Here is a 10,769-nt window from a genome sequence, read left to right on the forward strand (position 1 = left end):
TAGAAAATGAACTCCCATCATTTGACGCTTTTGCACTCATAGACGTAAACTCGGCTATGTTTCCTTTTAGATAAGCAATCCAGCCGATGAATCTCTGGCTGATACCTCAAAAAAAGATGAGCGAAACCCTATAAATTTTCCATCAACCACAGAACGTCTCACTATTGGAAAATTACATAGACTGAGGGGTCTATTCGCTTAACGTGACACGTGAGATTGGTGCATATTGCATTTTAGTCTGGAAGCTTTCAGCCTGAACATGTTCAGTCAAGTGAATGCTAGTAGGAGTTACAGTATCCTGATCTCTTTCTAAACACCACCTCATTTCTTCATTTTCATACAGTGGTTGAGGCCCAAACCTTCCAAAAGCAAGTTCCTTCAGCCTGACAGACAAAGCTAGTCACTTATAGCTGTTCTAACAATCTTCTCATATGACTTTATTGGCTTTTTATTGAAAATTGTTACATTTTGAAATTTCTCTGCCTGTCTGTCTTAGTAGTAGAGTCATAGAAGGAGCAGTAGTTTTTTTTTTTTTTGAAGATGTGAGTGTAAAACAAGCCACTTGTGAAACATCTGGAACCATGTTCCTTGTATCCTGCTCTTGAGAATTAGCTAAATAACTTTTGGGATAACTTGGCATAAACCTGATGGTTCATGCCGATGGAAAGTTTCATTGCTGGTATAATAACTTAAAGATAACCAGACGTGCTTGTGATGATAAGTATTTTGTTAACTGGCAGATTAGCTGAGCTTATGTCTCCCACTTTTTATGTGAATCTGAAGAAAAAAATGATCTTGATTTTACAGCATAATTACAATAATCATGTGTAGTTAAGAAAATAGATGGGTTTTATTGTCGTTTTATAATAAAAAATAAAAAAATGTTAAAGAAATGCTCATGTGTGTGCCACTGTTTGTTTTGCTTTGAGAGAGCTTGTTCAGTTAGATGTGGCTGCAAACAGCTTTGTTTTCTACCCTTACTCTCTTCATGACATTTACAACCTCCAATTGGGTACAGCATGTTCTTACATTGCTTTGAGGGCTTGACACAAATGTACATAAACAAACAATTGAAGACCAGGGGAGGAGCAGCCCATTCTGACAGTAACTGTAGTAGACATACATTACAAAACATGTTTTGCACTACATAGTTCCTCGAAGAGCTCTTTTTGTAGTGTATTATTATTATTAATTTATTTATTTTACATGAAGCAATTAGTATTTTAGTTACAATTCTGGAAGCCTGTTTCTAAAAAAAAAATTTAAATAAAGAACGTTAACTGTGAATTTCAGATCTTGTCTTTTTTCGTTATTACGATTTTACAATATAATGTGAAAGTGGCGTGACATGTGGCTAAGTATGGTGACCCATACTCGGAATTAGTGCTCTGCATTTATCCCATCCAAAGTGCACACACACAGCAGTGAACACACACACATGCCGTGAACACACACCCGGAGCAGTGTGTATATCTTACCAATGTAACAATCATGTGTGTGCCACTGTTTGTTTTGCTTTGAGAGAGCTTGTTCAGTTAGATGTGGCTGCAAACAGCTTTGTTTTCTACCCTTACTCTCTTCATGACATTTACAACCTCCAATTGGGTACAGCATGTTCTTACATTGCTTTGAGGGCTTGACACAAATGTACATAAACAAACAATTGAAGACCAGGGGAGGAGCAGCCCATTCTGACAGTAACTGTAGTAGACATACATTACAAAACATGTTTTGCACTAAGTTCCTCGAAGAGCTCTTTTTGTAGTATATTATTATTATTATTAATTTATTTATTTTACATGAAGCAATTAGTATTTTAGTTACAATTCTGGAAGCCTGTTTCTAAAAAAAAAAAATTAAATAAAGAACGTTAACTGTGAATTTCAGATCTTGTCTTTTTTCGTTATTACGATTTTACAATATAATGTGAAAGTGGCGTGACATGTGGCCAAGTATGGTGACCCATACTCGGAATTAGTGCTCTGCATTTATCCCATCCAAAGTGCACACACACAGCAGTGAACACACACACATGCCGTGAACACACACTCGGAGCAGTGTGTATATCTTACCAATGTAACAAAATATCGCACAATTGAGAGATTACTGTATAACCGATAATGTGACTTTACATATCCAATTGGGGCTTTACTGAAATATGACTTTAGATCTCAAATAATGAGAAATCTTGTGATTGTGATGCTTATCACAGTTAATTTTTAAACTTTTGAATATTTTTTTTTTACTCTGAGACACAGTAAACTGGTAGGAAGCAGATGTGGTGGCTACGATTATTTTTTATTTATTTTTAAGTGTAAATGAGGATGTTCAGTATAGGGAAAACATCCAGTATGGTGTTGTGTCAATGCTGAACCTGGAGCTAAAAACTGGAGTCGTGAGAGTAAACAGACTGAATGGCTTACTCACTGAGAGCATTGATGCTGATGGGAGTGGATTCATGACAAGTGTCATAGCTCAGTCACCCTTGATGGTGTTTGAGCTGTTTGTTTACTAGGTGCATGTATCTGTTGTTCGTGTGCTCATCGGCTTAGCCGTGAGTACACACAGGACGTGTTCTTCAATCCTACACAATAGTGCACGTTCACGTTCATCACTCAAGCAGACAGCCACATATATCAGAGAAGGTGTGTGCTCAGGGCTGCTCTTATGAAATTTGTGCTATATTATTTTAGTAGTGAATTCATTTTCATGCCCAGTTGACAATATCTTAGTTTGACGCTCTGAAGCCATTTGTGTATGCATTTTGTGTTTTCTTTCATCAAGATACATTGACATTTGGTGTCCTCCAGCTGTTTAATATCCAGTTATCAGCTATTAAAAACATTGCAAGTAATAAATCTCTGTACTATAAAGAGCCCAAATGAAACAGAAGCCGAGCACTGCCTCAGGACATTAGAAAAACTGAAATGTTCTAGCTTGGAAAATACCTAGAGTGCACCTGGTGAAACCCTGTGTGGGACATGCTGTGGTGCTCCTGAAAAGGAACTTCGGAAAATCATGACGGCTACATAATCAGCAATGTTATCTCTTTAAATCACATAGCCATCCATTGTGGATCAAGCAGGGTCACCTGAGGAGAAACCCTGGTTAGAATGAGAGATTTCCCGATCAGTCTTTTTGAAATGGAACTTTACACCTTTTATGGATTATCTGTTGGCCCAGTGGTGATTCGCATTCCTCCATCCCTCACTCAGTTGTGTGTATTGTTGTTTTGGTCTATAAATAGAGCTGAGGGGAGCCTCCCAGAATTGTTTTAGTGTTTTGTGAAAGCCTAAAGCGTATGCACTACTTGCTTTATGCAAGCACTATATAGGATAAATCACTATACAAGATTTACCCTTATTATACTTTATCGACACAAATTGATAGATGAAACAACAAACAGCCACCCACAAATAGTCTAGAAACAAAGCATCAGGCTGTCTTTGAGTTCACATGAACAACGGTTAAAGTTACTCGTCGTCAGGCTACAGAAAAATACCATACTTCCTCCGTTCAATTAGGCCTACGACATCGAGAGTCACGCAGACCTATAACCCAGCCACAACACATAATTGCGAATAACATGCCTTACCTTAACACAGAATCGACCACAGAGTCCAACGTTTATATTTTTTCTACGAATCTTTGAGTTAACATTTACTAAACATGAGTGGAATTTGCACCGCAGCGCCCCCACACCTTGATGCTCATGACAAGAATAGCATGTATAGTTATCTTTATTGAAGTGAATTAGGTTTAAATCACCGTCATGCATGAATGAATGATATTTTTGCAATTTTACACATAATAATCCACAATGATCACATTACACAAAACTGAAATTGCACGTCAAAATAACACAGTCAATATTTTTTGAGACCCCCCAAAATTTCACAAAGCCCATGTCTTATTAAGGGGAGCCGAGCTCCCCCTAGCTCCCCCGTAGTTTGCACCCTACTCGTAACTCCATTGGATCCTCAAACTGCCGGCAAAACCTCGTAACTCCACCCCCACCTCCATTTAGTTCAGGGATGGGCAACTTCGCCACTGTCCTGCAGATTTTAGTTCCAACCCTAATCAAACAGTGGCCCTCCAGGACCGAAGTTGCCCATCCCTGATTTAGATTGATGCGCCATGCATAGCCTGGATATGGATCTCTGCTTGTTTGCAATGCAAGGGCAAATAAAGAACTGATGTTTGAATAAGTACAGGGTTTTCTTTACTATTAAAGCTAATGCTTTTATGTGTGTTTGAAGAGCGGAGAAGAGTTAGCCTTTTGCTGTGTAGTTGTAGTCAATATACTTTTGTACATTTTAAATATCCTGTGCTTAGCGGTTCATCTTTTATATAATGAGATTTTGGCCAAGTGTATTAAAGAACAAGAAAATCTGAGCTCCCATATAGCTGCAATAAACTTTATAATCTGTAAGTTGATGAAAACGTAATGCGATGCACTTACCTCAGATGTGGCCGTTGTAATGACGGACAAAACACATATTGCTGTCAATCACTGGTAAAATCCTTGTTAACTCCATTTGAGCATGATTTTCATAACACCATATCGATCACAAAATATATATGTATATATCATATCACTGCACCCACAATATTCATATAATTATCATACTTCAATCTCACAACAAATAACATGCACAATGAGTAAACATGCATATAGTTAAAGAAACTACAATAATCTACATCACAATACCACATCTCTAATACACCTTTAACAATATATGAGATCACAAATATATGGAAAAAGAATTATACATCATAATTGATAAAAAAACAATTAAGATTAATTTCTTCGTTCGATATAGAGGATGTAAAGTTTAAGGTCAAAGATGCATTTGCACTCCCTCCGCTCCATATTACCACCTCTACACGAGTCGAGTGGGACATCATTAAAATGACGAGCAACTGGAGATTTCTGATCTTTTCTTCTGATAACGCTCATTAGCGTCCTTATTTGTCTGTTAGTCTTGCCTACATATTGTTTTTCACATGGACAAGTTAACAAATAGGCTGTATTACATTAGTCGAAATGCATGTCTCAAAATGTTTGATCTTATACGTATGATTCGTTATACTACTTTGAAAGGAAAAACACACCTAAGACAGGGGGGGAAAACAATATCCTAAGCTACTTATGCGTTCAACAGGAGTAGTTTAATAAAAGTATCGAATTTGACCAAAATCTCTCTAATATTTCTAGTTCTATAATGTGCAAAAAGTGGTAGATCTACAAAAATACTTTTTGCCCATTGGATCACTCTTAAGTATACCAATGTTTTTTAATCGCGTCCTTAATGGGTATCTATTTCCACATTAAATCTGATAGACTCTGCCATATTAATTAAAAACTCAACAAATTCATCGAAAATATTTCTGGAACCTCTGAAAATGCAAAAAAAAACATCGTCCACATCTTCTCCAAATGATGCTATTATTTATAAAAGGGTTTTTATTCCAGATGTATCTCTCCTCTAAGTAACCCATGAACAGGCATGCATCCTGGAGAGAATTTAGAACCCATAGCTACACCCTGTTTTTGTAAATACAAAAAAAATAAAATGTATAGCCTGAATGCACTGTAAGTCGCTTTGGATAAAAGTGTCTGCTAAATGCATAAAAATGTTTTTTTTTTAAAAAGTCAGTAATGAGGCATCTTAGAGTGTAGCCTCGGTTAGGGTTTTACATTACAACAACAATAACCACAGCAGCAGCATGTTATTGACATGCAAAATTGTCAGTGCTCTTAACAACAGTTATTATCTGAATACATTAATAAATGACAATTGACATTGATCATAAATAAATACATAAAGAAGTAAAACACAAAATAAGAACAAAAAATAGATATGATGAAGACCAACTTTCAGTGAAACAATCACAATCCAATCAATATGATGCCATAAAGTCCATCATTTTGGTTTGATTAAGTAGCTATTTTTCTCTGCAGATGATGAGTTTGTGGGATGTGGTACATCTGAAATACACAATTGAGTTTAGAGTTACAGTGTGTCCATGTGTTTGTGTAAAAATAATTGTTTATGAAGGCCAAAAGCAAAAATGGACAGTAGTCCATCATTTTGGTTTGATTAAGTAGCTATTTTTCTCTGCAGATGATGAGTTTGTGGGATGTGGTACATCTGAAATACACAATTGAGTTTAGAGTTACAGTGTGTCCATGTGTTTGTGTAAAAATAATTGTTTATGAAGGCCAAAAGCAAAAATCTGCAGGATGTGAGCCCTTCACAATCTTAAAAGAAAAAAGTTATATAAAGTCATGGGATAGTTTTAATATTTTTTTGTGACTGGGTATGTTTATACATAAACCCAAGTAATAATTAAAAAATCGAATTTGTATTTAAATTTAAAGAATGAAATAATTTACCTGTTGAGAGTGCGTTGACAGTCTGTGTAGTTGGAGCACTGAACTCCAGAAAATCAGTAATGATGAGCTTTGTCAGTTACAGATTTGAAAAATCTGAAAAATCCTAAACTCTAACACAAAGAACCATTTCAGCATGAAATGGTTCTTCAGAATGCTATGGTTCTAAATAAAACCATTACTGCATGTAAAGAACCTTTAAAGAACTATATTTTTTAGGGTGTACTAAGGTGCTGCAGGAAATAATTAGCTACATATTAAATAAATTTTCATCAGCATGACTTGTTTAATGACACTATATATAAACAAATTGCTACGGCTATTAAATATGAACTATTAATTCATAATTTGCTTTAATGTTTTATCAATCAATCAATAAAGGTATTAGTTGAAAATGTAGCATGCTGTACACAAATTAAATATTGTGCTTGAATTTTATGTCCAAATGTTCAGTCTACTTTAGTTCGCTTCAGAAAACAGTTATTTCATTTACATTAACAACAACATTATTAACATTATCTTTTCATAACAAAGCATTGTTTTTTTGTAATGTTTTGAATCTCGAACTGATGACTGATGAAGTTAATGAAAGCAGGACGATGTGTCCGCTCACAGCTCAAATTCACTCTCAAAGTCTCTCTGTGGGACCATGAATCACATTAAGGCTATTGATTCAAAATTCAAAGCGGCGTTTGGAGTTTTTCTTATTACCATTATTATCTTCCAAGAGAAGTCTTCAAGACTAAGTCTTCAATGGGAGACTGTCGTTAATTACGTTTTCAAACTTTTGTTAACACGGTAAATTGGAGTTGAATTTTGGAAGGTATTTTAGATTAAAATTACAACCATTTTCTTTATTTGGGAAAATGAAAAGTTACTGTTTTGAAACAAATTAATATCGATGTAATAGCTGTTAGCTGTTATAGTTACTAATATTATTTTCATAATTATCACGATTATTGTCACTGTAACTGCTAAACCGGTCATGGTCAACAATGGCTTTGATTTTCACTCCTCTCAGGATCATCTAATGAGGTGCTCGCAACAAGAAGAGAGAGAGGCTTGGCCACGGAGGGAGGCGCCTCTCCGTATTCCTCGACTTTGAAGAGTTTGTTCTCTCTTTTAGTAGAGGACATACCCGTGCGAAAGTCAGTTGCTCGAGAATTATGTTGCTTTAAAGAAGCCCGTGTGGATTTACCTGAGAAGATACGCTCAGCTGCCTACGAGAAGAGCGAGGCTGTAAGGATTTGACCCGCTCGCGCACAAGCAGTCCATCAGGGAACGCACGGTAACACGCATGACTTAAAGTTCTTATCATATCGGCTACCTTTTAATTGAAAGGGTTATAGACTGTCAACGGATTTGGATCTTATCCAGAACTCTGTAATATGTCCCCTCGGGCAATAAACATTAGACGGCTGGTGTGTAATTGAAACTTACTAGGCGGGTGTCATCAGGTGTGGTCTGAGTGGCATTGTAACCTACCTGTCACTCTGTTCTCACAGCCTGCTGAGCGTAGCTATTCTCGCAAATGGTTTAGTTTGCCAATTCTTCATTTAGAGAGTTCAACAGTAGCAACAATGGACTGGGGGCGGGGTGAAGCTGTTAAAGTTGTAGTTGAAGTTGGCAATAAATCGTTCTGGTTAAAGTGAAAGCCGTCACCATTTTAAAGATGGTTTAGATATAAGTTTTTCTTCTTCTTTCTTGGGGTAAAACGTTCAGCTGTGCACAGTCATTTAAATGTTGTTAATATTTTATTTTATCCTAAGAAACAACTTATATCAAACAGAAAATGATTAACCTTTGTTTCTAACAACAAACCTATCAAACTTAAAAAAAAAAAATCTTGTTGCTGTTGGGTTGACTTCATAGACCTAAATTAACTAGAGTTCATGTGTGTTATTTTATGTTTAACATTTCAGAAAAGCATGTACAGTAGCCTAAGAGTTTTTCCATTGTGAGCTGAACTCGATTTATTCAGATTATTTCAAATTTCAGATTCCACTGAAGGCTTGGATTTCATTTCTTTGTGCACTGATTTCCATTTTCACGATTGTCATTCTATAATCTTTGCTTTCAGACCAGGGGCCTCATTTATAACCGTTGCTTACGCACAAAACCTGCCCTGAAAGAGGCGCACGCCACTTCCTACGCAAAAGGTGGGATTTATAAAAAACAAACTTGACGGGAAAATTTGCACACCTGCACGCAAACTCTGACCCATGCGTACGGACTTTTTTTTCCTGGAGATAGAAAAGTAATGAAGTAAATAACGATTTTAAACTCTTTTCATTTCATCATATACATTTACATGAAATATTCCACTCTCATTAATGGAGATAAGCACTGAAATCACATAAAGCCATTACGCAGAAGTAAAACCAAAATTATGAATTTAGACATAGCCTATTTGTAGTGGATGCGCTTGATTACTTTTTCTGTGGTATGTTATGTTTTAATGACAGCGAGGAGTGCTATAGGTGCACAATAATTTATCTTTAAAGTAAACTGCGCATCTCATGTTATGAGAAAATATTTTTAGCGAGAACAATGATCAATGATGCTCGCTCACTTCGATATTGTGGCGGACACTGCAGGACTCGGTGGAACGGTCCATTATCCGGATTGATTTAGACCAATGATAATAGCTTAGCCTACTGTACAACCACAGCTGCACGGAAGTGTTGATGTCGTGTGAAGGCATCTCCACAACATTATGAAAAATACCACTGTATTTGAAGGATACAACTTGAAGTAATGGAGATAAGCACTGAAATCACATAAAGCCATTACGCAGAAGTAAAACCAAAATTATGAATTTAGACATAGCCTATTTGTAGTGGATGCGCTTGATTACTTTTTCTGTGGTATGTTATGTTTTAATGACAGCGAGGAGTGCTATAGGTGCACAATAATTTATCTTTAAAGTAAACTGCGCATCTCATGTTATGAGAAAATATTTTTAGCGAGAACAATGATCAATGATGCTCGCTCACTTCGATATTGTGGCGGACACTGCAGGATTCGGTGGAACGGTCCATTATCCGGATTGATTTAGACCAATGATAATAGCTTAGCCTACTGTACAACCACTGCTGCACGGAAGTGTTGATGTCGTGTGAAGGCATCTCCACAACATTATGAAAAATACCACTGTATTTGAAGGATACAACTTGAAGAAAACGGTAAGATTTGCACGTTTCCTTTTTAAAATAATTTGTCAATGACGCGCAGAATCAGATAGGCCTAATTCTATTTACACTGCAATAAATATAGGCCTATATTTTCCCACTAAAAATAGCTCAAATATGTTTACGTTATCAGCAAAACTGCATTAATTCATTTTTTTAAACAATTGAAATATTACTGGGCCAGTGGAAATGAATGAGATCAACTCTATTCTAAATTATTTTTCTGAGAACTATTTTAAACTGTTTTTTTGTTGATATTTTGGTATATTTATTCTAAAACATAACAAGGATATCGAATGATTTTTACCAATAAAAATGGATGTGTATGGCACAAATGACATTTATAGTCCGAATCGCATATTTCCTTAATGTCTTGTACCTTTGAAGGTGTTAATCATGGTGTCACGTGGATGGGAATATGCATGATATGCAGATGAGGTTATGCATAGTAAAATCGGCGTTGTAAGCTCCATATATGGTGATTTCGGGGAGGAGTCGGGGTTGCTGTACGCACAATCTTCCCCTGACTGGGGTTTATAAAGGGATTTTTGCGCAGGTTCTCGCGTACGCATGGTTTTATAAATATGAAAACTTTTGAGCGTACGCAAAATCTAGCTTTTGTGAGTACGTACACTTTTAGAATGAAATCTACGGAGAGTTTTATAAATGAGACCCCAGACCTGGGGTCTTATGTTATGTATAAACGTTACTGTTTTCCACGCACGTATCTGGATTTATAAAAAATAAACTTGGCGTAAATATGTGCCAATATCCGTAAGAGTACGGATACTCATGACTGTGCTTACGCACTCTTTTCACTGGCATGAGAAAAGTAATGAAGTAAACAAGGATTTTTAAACTCTGTTTTCAGAATCAGAATCAGAATCAGAATCAGAATGAGCTTTATTGCCAGGTATGTTTACACATACGAGGAATGTTTTCGTGACAGAAGCTTCCACAGTGTAACAGAATGAATAGAACAAGTAAATAAGGAATAAAAATATATAAATTGACAGTTGTATGTGCAGGTATATTACAATAGACAGTTTTTGTATGTACAGGTACTGAATATTATGTGCAAATTTGAGGTGTAGACTGAGTATGTGTGTTAGATAAATAAGTGTATGAGTTAATAAATAGTGTGTGTTCCACAGTTATTGTTAAGTGTTCATGAGATGGAT

General features: G+C 36.1%; 1 protein-coding gene across 1 annotated transcript in view; it reads left to right on the forward strand.

Moving 5' to 3' along the window:
* The first annotated feature begins 7,551 nt into the window (after positions 1-7,551).
* artnb (artemin b) overlaps positions 7,552-10,769 on the forward strand; it is a 22,924-nt gene continuing 19,706 nt past the window's right edge. Inside the window, exon 1 of the mRNA XM_016233442.1 lies at positions 7,552-7,685. The gene's annotated coding sequence lies outside the window, so the exon portion shown is untranslated. The remainder of the gene's footprint in view (positions 7,686-10,769) is intronic.

Source organism: Sinocyclocheilus grahami, unplaced genomic scaffold, assembly GCF_001515645.1.
Source record: "Sinocyclocheilus grahami isolate Dianchi unplaced genomic scaffold, SAMN03320097.WGS_v1.1 scaffold430.1, whole genome shotgun sequence".
Lineage (NCBI taxonomy): Eukaryota > Metazoa > Chordata > Actinopteri > Cypriniformes > Cyprinidae > Sinocyclocheilus > Sinocyclocheilus grahami.